General features: G+C 46.4%; 1 long non-coding RNA gene across 1 annotated transcript; it reads left to right on the forward strand.

Annotated features, from left to right (window-relative positions):
* The first annotated feature begins 251 nt into the window (after positions 1 to 251).
* On the forward strand, positions 252 to 11869 carry LOC122214910. Its single transcript, XR_006200148.1, has 4 exons — positions 252 to 542; positions 9215 to 9424; positions 11076 to 11177; positions 11275 to 11869. It is a non-coding gene; the product is annotated as an uncharacterized LOC122214910 (long non-coding RNA).
* The last annotated feature ends 4702 nt before the right edge of the window (positions 11870 to 16571 follow it).

The following is a 16571-nucleotide window of genomic DNA, read 5'->3' on the forward strand; positions in this document are numbered from 1 at the left end:
AAAAAGAGAAGCATTTGCATGGTCTTTACATTATTTAAGCACTGACTGATAGGCTAGCATTAGTACAGGTGTCGCCAGGTGCCTTGGGTCAGTTAATTGGTACAGAAGGTCCTTCTCTCCCCACTTGCAAGGTTCCTTGCATGGAGAGGTTGAGTCTGTTTCTCACTCTCTTGTATCTGGCTAGAGTGGCCCTAGCGACCTTTGTGACCAATAGAATGCAGTGCAAGCAATTTCCTGGACTCAGTGACCGTGTCATGAGAAACCTTAGAGCTTCCACTCATGGGTCCTTCGGAACGCTCACGCTGGGGGAAGCCAGCCATCACACGAGACGTATTCCCAAGTATTCTGGGCCCCCATGCTGTAGGGAAGCCAAACTAGTCATGTAGGGGAGGCTGTGGAGAGAGAGAGAGATTCTTGACCAGTCCCCCCTCCGCTCAGCCGCCCCACTGGTCCCAGACCGAGAATCACACATTCGAACAGAAAAGCGTTCGCATCTCTCCAGCCCCAGCCGCCTCTGATGGCACCTGCTCCAGCATTCCTAGGTAAGAACTGCTCAGCTGAGTTCAAACACCAAACAGTGCAAGGTAACAACAAAGTTCCGTGCCAGATAGCAACAACATGGTAACAAAGTTTAAAGGCCAGACCCAGGCATATAATAATGAAGTCCAGGGGTGGTTTGTTACAGATCATCAGAAAGGAAGCATAGATTGGCATGAAAAGAAGGCCACTCCAGGGCTCCCCTTTCCTATCCTCCTGCTCAGTGTTTCAATCTCAATTCATTCATCCACTACGCAGCGGGTTTTGATCCAAACTACAGAGTATCTGTCTCCCCTAATGCCAACTAGTAGCTTTACAAAATAATTGAATGTGTTGTTCCCGTATGTCAATGCAAACAATTTCAAATTCCACTACAGAAGAATTTTGTTTAGAAAAATTACATACAGGTTAAATAGCTGTTATGTATGTCAGAGGCTGTACCTGTGAGAGTTCTTATGCATTTGTATTATTTTAGCCACTAAATCTTCTACCGAAGGAGATGCTTTCAAATGTCCATTTTCAAAACAGTCTCCCTCTAGTCTCTTCCATTCACCTGACACTTTGTCCCCCATTTAAAAAATGTAGCCTTAACCTTGAAGTGAGAGATTATAAGTATCAGTACTGCGAGCATGGTTGTTATTATTATTTAATAATCTGATAGGTGAACTTACACTGAGAGGTTTTGCCCTGGTAAGGGGGGAAAAAAAAGTTTGGTAAACTTGGAGCACCTGTCATTTAAGAAAGATAAATAATAACCTTGAATCTAGCAGCTCCTGTAAATCCTTTGCTATATTCTAAAAATCACTTTTAATTGGCACGCTCTCTCTCATTACAAAGGTAAGTGTTAGTTTGCATTTTAAAGATCTTTTTAGAGGCACCTGGGTAGCTCAGCAGGTTAAGCGTCTGACTTCAGCTCAGGTTATAATCTCACAGTTTGTGAGTTCATGATAGGTTTTCTGCTGTCAGAGCCTGCTTCATATCCTCTGTCCCGCCCCACCCCCCTCTGCCCTTCCCCCTCTCCCTCTCTGTCTTTCTCAAAAATGAATAACAACATTAAAAAAACTAAAGATCTTTTAAATTAGGCGTGCCGATGACAAACTATAAACAGTTTTGCGCACCCGTGACTTCAAGTTTTGTCTATTGGCTTCCCTAGTGTCATAACTATCCACTCTATGAATTTCATGTCTGTACCTATCTCTGTAAGTTTACTTGGGATTTTTAAAAAATAAATTCCAATCAATCAGTCACTCTACTCGTAACTTATAGTTATTCCAGAAAACATTGGTTTCACGGCGAAGTCATCTATTGCTGAAATATTTTTTCTCCATTACATGTATTCTTGAGTGTTTTTCTAAAAAGTTCATTCTGTGTTTCATGTGGCAAATTCCATAAGGAAAAAATGTTAGAAGCATCTGTACTTTTACCCAACTGGATAGCAAACCTCACACACCAAGAAATTTCTTTTAGCACTTGACTTTTCAAATCTTCAGCGAGGTTTTCTCTGTATCTTCTAGCAGAATCTGCTGACAAAGGAATACATTTTTATTTGTCGCCATATTGTTTTCTGCATATTATTTCAGCTGTTTTTCTTGTGTTGGGGGAAGATGGGATATTTTCCCCAATGACTTTTTTGGAGGTGGGGGCTTTGCTAATAAGCAGTAAAACTCAAAATAGGCTTCTAAACATTTCACAAGAAGTTTAGTGAAATTTTGTCAAGTACTTCTTTGGGTGTTGAATGATTTTAAACATGGCTGAGAATATATGGTCTTGTTTCCGTGTTCTGGATGCTTAGTTTCCAAATGCCTTGAAAATTGTGCCTAATGGTGCCAGCTTTATTGGCTATCTTGTAGGTGACAGATTAAAAGGGAAAGAACCCAAGGGTTACGGAGGCCGGGGTGGGGGAGGGGGTGCAATTACGATAATCTAAGCAGAGCTGATAAAATTAAAATTGAGTGAGAGTTTCCAGGATAAAATCTCTGACAGTTCTAGATATTTTTATGTAGAATATATGTGATTACAATAATAATTTCTATCATCCGGAAAAAGGCATTCTGAGATTATAAGAGACAGGTAAACGGAATTCAAATCTTCACTCGCTCGAGGATTATGAAGAAGAAAACAAAGAGGCAAAAGATATTAATTTCGTAATGAGGTCACTGCAGAGCACTGACCGAGTGGGGCAAGGAGCAAAACATCCTGGGAAAGGTTTTAAAACTCTGTTCGCCTTTATCTAACCTTTTCAGTGGTTCCTGCATCCACGGCACTTTTCTTTCTGAACCCCTCAAAAAAGCAAACTTGTAATGTCGATGGCCCTTTACCCACAAGCGTCCTCCTGATCCTTTTTCCTTGGTCTACCTGTCATCTCTTCCCTGGATCTCCCTTGTCGCTTCAGTGTATATACCCTGCCGTCCTTCAGAGAATGTTCTTGTCCTCTGATCTTCAAAGAAGGACCCAGGAAGCATAGGGCAGGGGGTTGGGGAGCAGTGAAGGGAGAAGACAGCGTGAGAATTCTCCCTTGGAGCAGGGCAAGGGAAGAGGCTGGGTCCTGTCTCGTATTATTTTCATTTTCCTTTGTATTGTCCTAATAACACACATCCTTGGAGGTCGTAACCTTGATCCTTCTTAGAGAAGAAGCCTGTGATTTAAGCAGCTGTGGGAGAATGAGGTGCAAGCATAAAGAGGAGCGGGGTGGGGGGGGGGGTTGGGGAACAGGATGTAGGGGCAGAGCAAGTGAGATCACCTAAGAGTTTTATCAGGTAGGTCTTTGGGGGCTGAAAATAATGTTTGCCAAGCGAATATAACCAAATCTCTTCTCTCGTTCTCTCTCTCTGTCCAAACTTCCTCCCTCCCTCTGTCTCTCTGCCTCTCTCTCTTTCTTCCTCAAGGAAGAAGAGAATCATAATAGCCAGGGGAGCAGGGAGGGTCCAGAGAGCTCCAAAGCAATCCGTGGCTTCCCGTCCCACTGGTTCACAGCCAGAAGGAATAGTTCATTTCTTAACGATCCCGGCCCCCTTCCCGCACACCTCTCCCCCAGCCCACACATGTCCGTCCAGTCCCATCCACCCATCCGTCCTCGATTTTTCCTCCCCAACGAGCGTTTTCATTATTAGGTAGATTTAGAGTCTTGCCCAGCTCGCTTATTTCTAACCCCCAATCCCTCCCTTCCTTCCCCTCTCTCCGTTTCTTTTCAGGTTAATTTATCTGATTATATGCAACACACTGCAGCCATGTTAACACACCAACTGAGTTTGCACTTGGAGGCTTGGAGGAAAGATTACCATTAAAACGTGACTTCCATCCACTCAGCTGAAATTACTATTGATTGCCAAAGAAAAATATTTGTGCTGTGAAGCTGGGAGCTATGATGTTGAACCATATTAACATAATGTTAGCATAGCTACGGGTGTTTAGTAGCACGCAATCAGATTTGAAATGAACGTTGATTATAGATGGAGATTAATGTTCACATATTCATAGGAACACAATGAGAAGAGCAATTTCCTTTCTACTACAGATCAATGGTTTCCCCATTCAATTATACAGCTGTAATAATTGCATTATGCTGAAATATTTCTTAATGGCTAATTTCTTTCCTTTTGTGTGTGTGTGTATGAGATCTTTTGTCAGTGATAGCTTCTGCAGCCCGAGGACAGCATAAGATGTTTTAATCACTGGTGTCGTTTTGCAAGCTTTGACCAAGCCAGTAATTTCCCCCCCGTCCCCCATCTTTGCTATCCTCTCTTATTATCACCCAGAATTACTTCCTGGATGATTGAAATATGGGGAGTTGCCTCAAGTCTTGTTTTGTTTTGTTTTGTTTTGTTCTTTCTTTCTTGTTTAGAGAGTGAAGACAAAACCCGGAAACCTATGGGGTCATGCTCGCTCCTTTCTGCACATTTGCTGGGGAGAAATTGACGAAGACACAAAAACATCGTGCATAGGATGCCTCCCACCCAAAGACTCTTGTTGTCTCTATATATAAATATAATTTTGGAGCCATTCAGTGATTAAAAAGCAAATGATAAAACTAGTGTCTTCTTCAATACTCACAGCGAATCTTTGAGGACTGATGCAGCGTGGATATTTATATTGTAAAGATAAAGCATCCATAAGACGGTGAGCCTGCCTTTTCTAACGATAATGATATCTTCCTGCTTACCCTGATATAGCTCAGAGGAAGCCTAGCTGGCACTTTCTTCCCTAAATGAGCGCTGTCTTATGGTAGTCTCACGATGTCCCTGTCTTATGCCCTTCTCTGTTGTCCTGATGGAGAAGGCTGGGCTTTCTCGGATCTGTTTTCTTGCATCCGTGAGCATGAAGCTTTCTTCAACCTTAGTTGAACTGAGTGTGATATAGTGGAAAGAAGTTCAGATATAAAGATCTGCCTATCAATGGTGGTCCGAAGGGCATTGTCCACTTTTGTGCCCTTTGGCAAGTCATTGACAATTCATGGCTTCAGTCTTTCCTCACTGGAGAGTAGAAAACGTAACACCTAACTCACAAGGTCCCCAATCTAAGGCAGTAAGTTTAAAGACTTAACTAAGGCTTTGGAGAAAGACCCACTTGGCGTAAATTCTCTTCCTATTACCAACCCCCCAGGTGATCTCACGCAAATGCCTTCCCATCCCTGAGCCTCTGTTTTCTCATCTGTAAAATGGGTATGATAATAGCTCTGCCTCAAAGCATTATAAATACTAAGGGAGATCTAACAAGGCATGCACTTACATAATTTTATTTTCTATCATCCTTATTTTTATCGAAAATGTCTAGAATGAGGTGGCAAACAGCTTCTCTTCTGCCTTTTATGCTTGAGGAAAAAAATAGATGTGGGAGCAATAAATATCATCAATATGGTTTTCTTTCCTGTATGCCATACTCTATTTTGCTGGCCTGCTATGTACAAAGAAGCAATACGCAGATACAGATTTCGTCATCAGGGATGTTTCCAAGTCTTGGCCATCAATTCTCTTTTCTAAAGCCTTTTGGAAAAATTTTAAGTTTATTTACTTATTTTGAGAGAGAGAGAGTGAGTGGGGGAGGAGCGGAAAGAGAGGGAGAGAGAGAATCCCCAGGCAGGCTCTCTGCTTTCAACACAGAGCCCAACGTGGGGCTCGAACTCGTGAGCCGTGAGACCGTGACCTGTGCCAAAATCCAGAGTCAGATGCTTGACTGACTAAGCCACCCAGGTGGCCCTCTAAAGCCTCTTTTAAGCACATTCCCCAGGGAAAGAGATGGCTTTTGCTCCCTGTGCCTTCCCAATGGGGTACAATCTGCACGGAAAAAAAATACTTCTGATACGCAGCAATGAACAGGATATTAGAATAGTATCTAGTCTGCATATTTTTCAAACACTTATTGTCAGGGAAAGCATATAAACCTAGGAAAACTGGTCCAGAGCAGGCAAACTGGGCCGGAGATAGTCTGGGGTTTGATGTGCTGTTCTAGGTAGTGGCAGGTGGTCCCCAGGAAAATGGTTTCTTTTCCGTGGCCCCACCAAAGGCCAACACCACAATTTCAGTTTCTCATTCCATCACTCAAAAAAGAATTTATTGAGTGCCTGCTGTATGCTAAGCAGTGTGCTCAGTGTTGCACATGGAATCCTGAGCAAATAGGCACATTATCTATTCCTATGGTTCTTATGATCTAGAGAAGGACTACTAAGCAATCGTAGAAGTAAAAATGAAATTGCAACTCGCATGAGAAGAAGTTTGTGTAAGAGAAGGGAGAGATTCAGAAGCTAGGGAGACGCTAAAGGAGTGTCTTAGCTACATAAGCTAAGACTGGAAAGAAGAACAGGAGTTAACTTAGCGGGGCGACGGTGTGGGGGAGGGAGGAAGAGGTCTTTCCAGTTAGAAGGAGGGATGCACATCCTTTTTTATAGTCTATCTCCTTATCTCCTTCCTTTTTTCTTTATGGCACTGTTTGCCGCCTTATACATTTTGTGTCTGTTCGCTACTTTTTTGTCTTTCTTGGCCCACCTCCACAAGAATGTAAAGTCCTTGAAGGGAGGGACTTTGCCCATGTTGACCATCTCTCTGATGCCAGTGTATGAATAAATGTGCAGAGGGCCTGGGTATTGAGGGAACACGGCCCACAGCGCACAAAGCAGGGCTCTCCCAAGCCCTACGTCCTATCCCAGGGGGCCCTTGCTTTTAGGTGGTTGGATACTGGGTCCTTGTTCTCAACATCCAGTGTGGTCTTGTGGGCTCATGTACTTAGCAGAAGTGCCTTCTCTGGCATGGGACACAGATGTGTTACAGTGGGATATAAGGACACAGATGTGCTACAGTGGGACACAAGGACACAGATGTGTTACAGTGGGACACAAATGTGTCCATGGTTGCAGCGTGGTCATGTGGTTTACTCTCCGGGATGGATTCTATCTCCAAGAGTCTGTTTAAACCATAGAGGTCCCTTCCTCTTCACAGGGACTGATGTCCAAGTAGGTCTGTGATGGGTTTTTGCCAACACAAAGAGAGAACTGATGCAAGATTCTAGAAGGACTTCCCAACCCTTAGGAAGAATGCATCGGAGTAGAGGGTCTTCCTTATCCTCTGAATGGTTTCATGTGTAGATGTATATTCTCGAACTGCCTGCCCTTGAGAGGCCATCTTGAGGGCAGAGTCCATACGGTGAAGATGGGATAGCAGAAAAATGGAAAGCACTTGAGTCTTCGGTGAAGCGATTCAACCTTTGAGTCTACCAAATGTAGGGTAGGTCTACCCCTGGCTTATTTATTCGTCCCACGAGGTCTTCTCTCGCAACTGAAAGTGTCCTTAAAACTCACCACATCGGTTACTGACATTGGATACCATTTGGCCTCCGCCCTCCAGTCCTTCCTTCCTTCCTTCCCTCCTTCCTTCCTTCCTTCCTGTTTGGATCCAGATGTGATGTAGCACTACATTTATACCATTGCCGTTGCTCACTCCCTGAAGTGCACACACTCCTACACGGTCTTTGTAGGAGATAAACAGACACACGCACACGCACACGCACACAGACACTAATCCTGGCTAGGCTGAGACTGCACTTCATGTGCATTCACACCTCCGAGAATCTCTGTTCTAGGAGCTTAAGACCTTCAGACCACCTTCCAGGTTCCTCAGGTCAGCTGAGAGTCATCGTTTCAGCCCCACCGAAGGTGAGCAGCATGGCTTTGGGCAACTGATGGAGCCTTTCCTAGCCTCAGTTTTCTCATCCGGAAAATGGGGATAACAACCCCTCGCTCAAAGGGTTGATGTGCCATGTTAATTTATAGAAAGAATTTACACAGAATACACAGCATAAGCGCTCAATAAATGATGCTCTTCCGGGGAAACTCAGGCAGCAGTGTTCTCATTTTGCCTCCTGCCTCAGCCCTTTGAATTGGTTCAAATGAATCCCTAGAGGTCATAACTCATGCTTTTATTCTCCTCTGTCAGAATCAAAATGAGATTTATATATGTGTGAATTAACAACCCCGTTGTTCCCCCTCAATATCATCTAGTAGCAAAATCTTTGTGAAAGGGGCCCATTGTAAATAAGAAGAAGAGAATTGTACATTTCTATACCAACTTGTGGACTGAACCAAACCACGAGATTCCTCCTGTGTGTGTGTATGTGTGTGTGTGTGTGTGTGTATGTGATATGTGACATATCATATATTACATATATTACCTCGTGTGCGTTTCTTTCGGTTTTCTGTTAGAGATTCTGTAACAAGAATTGCATACATTTTCTTCTCTATGAAACACCCATCAAACAATAGCTGGTATTCTGCAAAGGGGCATGGCCAGAAATTGCTAAGGGGAAGGAGTGAGAAGAGAAGAGAGGAGATGCAGCAAATGAACAGGGTAAATCTTCCAGATTAGCAAAATACGCACAATGACAAGTACCCCATTAAAAATCTAAAAATCAGAAGTAAATCTACGCAGTGTCCCAGATTGGTTTGTCTGCTGCCGGCGGTTGACTTCTTTCAAGAGGAGGATGTAAACTAAATACAAACCAGCCTCGGCCTTGACTCTACCTGCTTTTATACCTCAGGCCAGGGATGGCGATTGCCGGGAACAAGGCTCCACAGGATGTAAAGAGTGGTGTGGCAGAATGTACCCATTTCAATTGATTTAAAACTTGACTGGGGAATTGGGTAGACTGGAGTTATCTTTTAGATCCTGCCATGCCCTCCCTCTTATCCTTGACGAGTGACTCAAACTTTCTGAGCCTCAGTTTCCACATCTGCAAAACCCGGGGTGCTCATGGCGCCTATGTTGTTCCTTCTGTTTGTGAAAAGTGGACGAGGAGGGCTGCCCAGCTCAATGTCTAGCATACGGACAAGACCAGATGATAACAGCCCTCTGCACGATCATCTGATGGGGAACTTGAATTATCTCTGCTTTACAAAAGAGAAAACTGAGGCAAGGAAGTCAAGCCAGCCCGTCCAAGGTTATACATGATGTGAGGTGAAGCCTGGACGTGGAACCAGGCAGTCTGGCTCAAAGTTCATCTTCGTAACCGCCAGGCTCTGCATTCAAGTATTAAAAATAAGGGGTGGGCTTTTTTCCTTTCTTTTCTTTTTCTTCTTACCTGTAAGTGTAAAGATGAAATAAATATCATGTAAGCCAGCCAGAAATTGCGGGAATGCTTTGGTCTGGCATTTGAGGCCGTTAGTTCAACAGATTATGCTTCATTCACCCGACAGCTGCAAGCTCCATATTTCCCAGTCGAGTCCCTGTCCTGATGGAACAGCTACTTCCCAATCCACGTGGAGCCCTGCCTTGCTGAGCTGCCCTCATCTCCCTTTGGCCTCTCAGTGGCTCTGCACGGCTCACCTTATGCCCGCTGGAGCCAGAACCCATGATGGAGACAGATGAAGCCACGCTGGAGGTCTTCCAAAGGGGCAATCCCAGAGGTAAGATCATCAAGGTCAAACCAGAGGGCATGGGGTCAGTCCAAATACCAAATGGGAAGGATACAGCTGCACGTTGGAGTAAGGGCTAGGAAAGACCAGAGGCACAGGCCATCCAGACAGAGAAGAGAGGAAAAGCTGGCAGCTTGGCCCTTAGGGGGAAGGGGCCCTGGACCCTTGGAAGGGGCAGGTGGAGGCACGGAGTGGACCCACCCGTTCATGCCGCGCACACTGGGTTTGTTCCTATCCTGTGCAACATCACACCAAGCCTGGATTGGTGATGATACTAACGTGTTGGCCGATAGAAACATACTTTTTAAAGTTTATTTTGAGGGAGAGAGAGACAGAGCGCAGGAGCCGGGGAGGGACAGAGGGAGGGAGAGAAGGAGGATTCCTAGCAGGCTTCTCACTGGCAGGGCTCCCTGGAGCCCAACGGAGGGCTTGATCCTATGAATCATGAGATTAGACCTGAGCTCAAACTGACTGAGCCACCCAGGCGCCCCAAGAAACATCTGATCCATCTCAGGGTGTTAGGATTTCTGGCTCTGGTGCCACAAGGGGTGAGGAGAGGTAGGCCCGAGATGGGTGAGGGCATTTGGAGGGGGATAAAGGTGTGACGCCTGGAGTTCAGTGGTGTAAGGGATGTATACGCCAAGCAGCACAGAATGGTCATAACCCAAAAGGTATAGTTCCGTCTACAAAGGATCCATAAAGCATCACTAGAGATATTAAGTTATTTGAGGACACAGCCCGAACGTTTTTCTGGACTACAGATGCAAGATTGATTCTAAATTTGTACTTGATCAAACAACCCGAATGCCAGAAGTGATCTTAATTTCAGCTATCACCCTGCCAAAGCTACTCATTTAATGAGGAGGAAACAGTTTCAATATTAGAGCTCCTGTGTTATTTAATTTTTTTTAATGTTTATTTATTTGTGAAAGAGAGAGAGACACAGAGAGAGACAGAGTGTGAGTGGAGAAGGGGCAGAGAGAGAGAGGGAGACACAGAATCTGAAGCAGGCTCCGGGCTCTGAGCTGTCAGCCCAGAGCCAGACGTGGGGCTCAAACTCACGAACCACAAGATCATGACCCAAGCCAAAGTCAATTGCTCAACTGACTGAGCCACCCAGGCACCCCTCTCCTGTGTTATTTTAAGGCAATCGGTGGCAAACTTTTCTAAAAAAGCTAGATCATAAATATTTCAGGCTCTGTGGACCATATTGTCTCTGTTGCAACCGCTTAGCTCTGTTGTACTGCAAAAGCGGGCATTGCCAATATATAATGAGTGTGGCTGTGTCCCAATAAAACTTTATTTATGAAAACAAGCGGTGGGCTGGCTTTGGCCTGGAGAACATAGTTTACCGATCCCTTTCCTAAACCGTAGCAACCTTTTAAAAATCGGTTTATAACATAATTTTAATAAAACATCATATTATAACTTCTATGCTTTAACATATTGCAGATTACGCATTACATAATCTATTTTAATAACACAATATAGTAAGAAAGATTACACCTAACTATAGAAGATGCAGGCAATAATTGAAAGCACTCATTTCTGTTCCACATCTGATAGGAAGTATCAGCTATTTAAGAGTTAAAACATTAATCCCTGGTTATTTAGAAAGGTAATTTTCTATACATTTGCACAGAGGTATGGAATTTGACCCAAGGCTTGATTTTCTGAATGCGGAAGCACACGGCATGACCATCAACTTGAAGGAAGCTGGGAGCAGTCAGCTTGACAACCCGAGGTCAGAGGTCATATCTGGAAAGGCACAGGTAAAATTTAAGACTTTATTACAATTGAAGGGCAAATTACCTTTCTAATGATGTGCCTTCTTCCTACAGGCAGAGAGGAATTCATGAAGATTTCTCGCAAGATCCAAGAAGCTTTTTTAAAAAAGAGAGTCTTTGGGGGCTCGTTTTGGTTAAATACTGCAGTAAGAAATAGGTGCCTTCTTTTGGCTTTGTATTTCCTTTTGTTTCCACCTCCAGCTGTCTGTACTTTGATCTGGTCCACATGTCAGTCCCAAGACTGACATCACAATGACAAAAGCTTGACTGTGAGTGAAGAACACAGCCGAACGGATATATGGCAGCAAGCATTCCGTATCCAAGGGCGCTCGGAATGTTCGAAAATGTTCATCACTTCTTCCTATCCTTTAGCTATCAGTATCACACAGGAAGGAATCTGGTTTTCCTCCTTTTCAGAGACAGCCTCACAGCCACACTGAGATAATGGGTTTCACATGGAGTTTTCTGGGCTGTGGACAAGGGGAAGGCTTGGGTTTAGGGTGAAGAGCCTGTCTTGGATTTTGGAGTGGAAATGTTTGGCTCTGTGCCCTCGTGCTACAACGAGCTGATTAGGGGACCCCTCGGATCTGAAAATAGAGCCCTTTGGCGTGATTAACATTAAATGAGATAATAAATGGGAAGCACTGAATCTGGTTCCTCAAACCTAAGGGTCCTAAAGAAATTACAGCTAAAGACAATTTTATCGTAGTTTTCAATGCTATTATTTTGTTAAAAGGTTTGTTCCCGTCTGTTTCCTGATCCTCGTACGTCAAGGTAGGAAAACTCCTTCAGATTCGTCACCCACAGTTCCACCCCGAGAGGACTCTCGTGGAGTGCTCTCCCCTGTGTTTCCGTCTCTGAGTCCGTGAGTCTCATCTGCCTCATTTCTTTTCAGAGTATGCCCCAGACACGCAAATCTCACAACAGATGGATCTGCTTCTCTCAATCCCAGAGTCCTTTCCTTCTGGCTGTGAGAGATTGCGTCTCGGCTAATTTTCCCAGAGTCTTTCTGAAGAGCCGCGAGGATGCCCTGGAATAAGGGTGCGAGAGTCCTAACTCTGTGCTCTGGGGGAAACTTCTCTGCTTCAGATCACGTTGGGTCCGAGGGACCCCCGTTTGGATTTTGGAGGTATTGTTATTACCATCGGGTGACAGAAATAGAAATACCAGCTTGCAGATACAAAGCGTCCATTTGCAGCCTGGGCAGCTTAATCCTGACAACTCCTGGTCCCATAGGTATTGTCACTGCCCCACCTTACATACAGAATACAGGAGGAACAATAGTTATTTGGTACAGAAATTTCCCTGGCCCTTCTATTCAGCAGCTAGTACACCAGAAAGTCCCAAGTTCCCTAGTACAGCTTGTCCTGTGAAACCTGCTCCTTATGCTCAGCTATGCATCCAGCATTTTAAACTCCAAAGCTTTAACTATGAAAATCAACACACGCCAAGCCCTTTGTCTATATGCCAAGCCGTGTGCATTGCATGTACAAAGTGTTGTGCGTGATTTGAGTGATTTCCAAGGGTGTCTTTGTCTATGAGATTTAAACCATGGGTTAAAACCCAACTTCAATTACAAGGCAAATCCACTGTATTAAACAGCTGTTCTGCACCAGGCCCCAAGCAGTGAACTGTGGACGACACAAATCTATCACTCCCCAAAGTGCCCTCAAGTACTCCTAATATGGCAGGACTGAAAAAGCATTGCATTTCATGGATTCTTTAGATTTTAAGAGGCAGAATTGTTCCGTAAAGGGGAGCTGCTTCCAAGGCCAGGTTTCCCAGCACTAGCTCTTTTGACATTTGGGCTGCATAGTTCTTTGCTAGTGGGGGGCACAACCCGGGTGTCGTGGGGCACTGGCAGCATCCGTGGCCTCTACTCACTAGAAGCGGGGAGCACTCTCCCCACTCCGGTCGCACTAACCCAAACTGTCTCTGGGTACCGCCACAAGGCTCCTGGGAGCACTCCCTGGTGAAAGACACTGCTCTTCAGGCTATAAATAGGGATGACTAAACCAGGCATCTGAGCCCATGGCTGGGCCTCATGGGCTCCAGGGCAGTGAATGGCCATGGCCTTGGGAAGGGCAGGATCCCTGGTGGGACTAGGCCTCCAGGACTTTCTCTGAAATCTGCTCACTGCAGAGTCTGCCTTATTTATTCTCTCCCCCCTCCCTGTTGGCCTCCTTGGTCCCTTTTCGTCACTTCCAGAACTCGTGGCTTTGAATTACACATTCTTTCACCTTTGCTTTGGCTCCTGGGCTCCTAACTCCCTGCTGTTTATCCGTTTTCTGATTCAATTTCATAATAGGAAGAATCCTCCGGGCCTATGGGCGTATCTCTCCCCGTCAGAGCCAGAGCTGGGTGCCCTTGGGGCAGGTGCACTCTGCTGGGTCTGTGGGGGACAGGATGGGGCGGAGTCACGTGACATAGCTCCCTGGAGAGGGTACGTGGGATGGCTGGCATGCTTAGCACAGGCTGAGGGTCTGGCACCATCGTGGTCATGACTAAGGCACACGTCAGTGAGGAAGGCATACTGTGGCAGGCTGTATGGTCTCCTCCCATCATGCCCTTTCATTGTCCTAACAGTCACGGAGGGCAGACATAGCCAGGCTGTGCCGCACGAGCAAAGAACGAGCTGGAGGGGTCGAGTGAGGTGCTTAAATCCACAGGAAGAGGCGGGCTGGAATCCACGCCTGTGCTCTCTCTGCCTCAGGGCTCGGTCCTGTGGGCTTTCCATTGGCTTCAATAATGTAACCCCCTGGACGAAATCTAAATGTAGAAACTAGCCTGGAACAGTGTCGGGAACGGGAAGAGAGACAAGCTAAGAGCAATTATTAAAGCATAACTAAAGGAGAACAGTATGGAATAGGAAGCAAATTTCTTTTTTCTTTTAATGTTTATTTATTTTTGAGAAGGAGAGAGAGAGAGAGAGAGGAGAGTGGGGGAGGGACAGAGAGAGAAGGAAACACAGAATCCGAAGCAGGCTCTAGGCTCTGAGCTGTCAGCACAGAGCCCGATGTGGGGCTCGAACCCACAGGCTGGGCCAGGAGATCATGACCTGAACTGAAGTTGGACACTCAGCCAATTGAGCCTCCCAGACATCCCAGAAGCAATCTTGCCACTGTGATCTCGGTGCCCTTTCACACCTCACTCCCTCTCCCCAGTCATCTTTATACAGAAATCAATACTTCTCTCTCTCTGGTCGAGCATTTGTCTCCCTCTGTTACTTTTAGTAGAAACACTCCCCACTCTGGTATCAGACAAAAAAATAAACAAGTGTGTTTTCTACAACCTTACAGCTAACACACGCAAAACACGTGACTCGTAGTAGGTGATCAATGAATGGCATCCCTTCCTCTCTCCCTACACTGTGCAGTTCTTAAAGACTGAGTGTATCTGTTTCTTAATCCGCAGAGCCTGGCGCAGAGTAGGGAACGACGATCGCTCACACGAAATGAACACTTAGCGGATGCCAGGCACTGGCCTCGGAGCCTAATGTTTGCTGACTTCCTGAGCCCTTATGACAGCCTCATACCGGGTACCATTTTGGCTTCGACTTACCGATAGGCCAACTGAGGGGCAGAGAGGTTAAGCAACTTGCTCAAGATCACGCTTAGGGGGTGGCAGAGTCAGGACTCGAACGTGGGCTGAACGGCTCCAAAGCCGGTCTTATCTGTCTGTGTGCCGGCTGTGCTGCCTCACCAACAGCAGAAAGTCTCCTGGGTTTGCAAAGAGCATACGCCCTTGCCATCTTTTGAAATATTTATTCTCAAGGACCCTATCTCTGTCTCCCCTGCCTCCTCTGATGGATGGACCCCGCCGCTGTCCCTCCCGTCCGGCTGAGTCACAGCCCCCATCATGCTTTCCCGGCAGTGCCGGCTGTTGCTTCCTTGCTTGGAAGGGCTGCTGGGGCATGGCCCATTGAGTTGTGCAAACAGCTCTCCCGCAGCTTTGGGAACAGCAGCATCAGTCATAACTCTTGCTTCTCCAGCGGGCGCTTGCCTTCGAGACGCCACAATTCAGCCCTGCGGGGGTGACGGCCACAGGTTCGTGGGAGCACGGAGTGGCTTCTGCACACTGGGTAGGGAGGGATGCCTCTCCCCACGGGCCAGGGAGCCACACAGCCCGGAGGAAAGGACCGGCAGGTAGGCGGAGGCTGTGCTTGGAAAAAGAGCACCTTGAAGGCTAACGTAAGCATACAGCCAGAGGAACCCTCTGATGTTAGGATCTCGGGCACTTGCATTTTCTTCTCCGAGCTCCCTCCTGGCCCTGTTGAGTCAGGATGGGCCCGGGCCCCTTTTTACAGAGTGCTGCATTCGGCATGAACCCACCTCCTGGCTCCCCATGCCCTTAAGCTGTGGGCCGGCTTCCTATTCTGGCCTCTCCCTGGCCACTCCTAAGCCCGGCTCCTGCCCTCCCAGACTGCCCTCCCTTGTCCCAGTGAGAAACCTTCCGTCTCCCCTCTGGATTTTGGAAATGACATTTCCTTGGCACAAACGCTTTCTGCCCCCGAATCCCTCTGCTATGGTGGGTGACTCCTGATAACCAGTGTCTCACGCTGGGAGGTCAGTCCTTCCAGGAAGCCTTGCTCTGTCTATGTCTTCGGTGGCTCTTGGATCTCCCCAAGGGAGGCGGCCCGTGTGCTTGAATCCCCCACTGGTGGAACTGCAACCCCCACGAGATGGGAAACCACCCGAGGACGAGGACTCTTTCCTTTATTCACCCTCGCAGCCTCCGTCTGGCCAGGTGTCCGGCCCACGGAAAATGCACAGTCCCTGTTCCTGAAGTAAATGACAAAAGGATGGTCCTTAGAATTACAAATAGGAACTTCCACTGGACCTTCTGAGATCGCAGTCGCACAGCATCCTGGGTAATCTCTCTGAAATGGAAACAGAGTCATGTGACACTTATTCAGACCTCGCGATGGTCTTTGTAAGCTCCTCAGCATGGGACTCCTTGAGTCCCTGTGTGATTGGGTTCTGTTGACCTCTCGGTCCCCCATGTCTCCCGCTGTCCCCTCACTCACTGTGCTTTAGCCATGCTGGTCTTCTTTCCATGTCTCAAGCACCAACCTCATTCCTGCCTCTGACCTTTTCCGTCTACTTGCTTTGCTATCCCCTCTCTGCACTGCTGACTCCTCCAGTGGGAATGTTACCTTCTCGATTGGCTCTGCACCCCCATGCCCCCCAAGCACTTTCTATCACATGGCCCTGTTTTCTTGTCTTTCCAGAATTTATTATTGTTTTGTTTTTCATTTTTTGTTTCTTGGGCTTGTTTGTTTGTTTGTTTGTTTAGTTCATTGTTTGAGAGCAAGCGAGCTGGGGAGGGGCAGAAAGAGGGGGAGAGAGAGA

The sequence above is a fragment of the Panthera leo genome, chromosome A3, assembly GCF_018350215.1.
Source record: "Panthera leo isolate Ple1 chromosome A3, P.leo_Ple1_pat1.1, whole genome shotgun sequence".
NCBI classification, from domain to species: Eukaryota; Metazoa; Chordata; class Mammalia; order Carnivora; family Felidae; genus Panthera; species Panthera leo.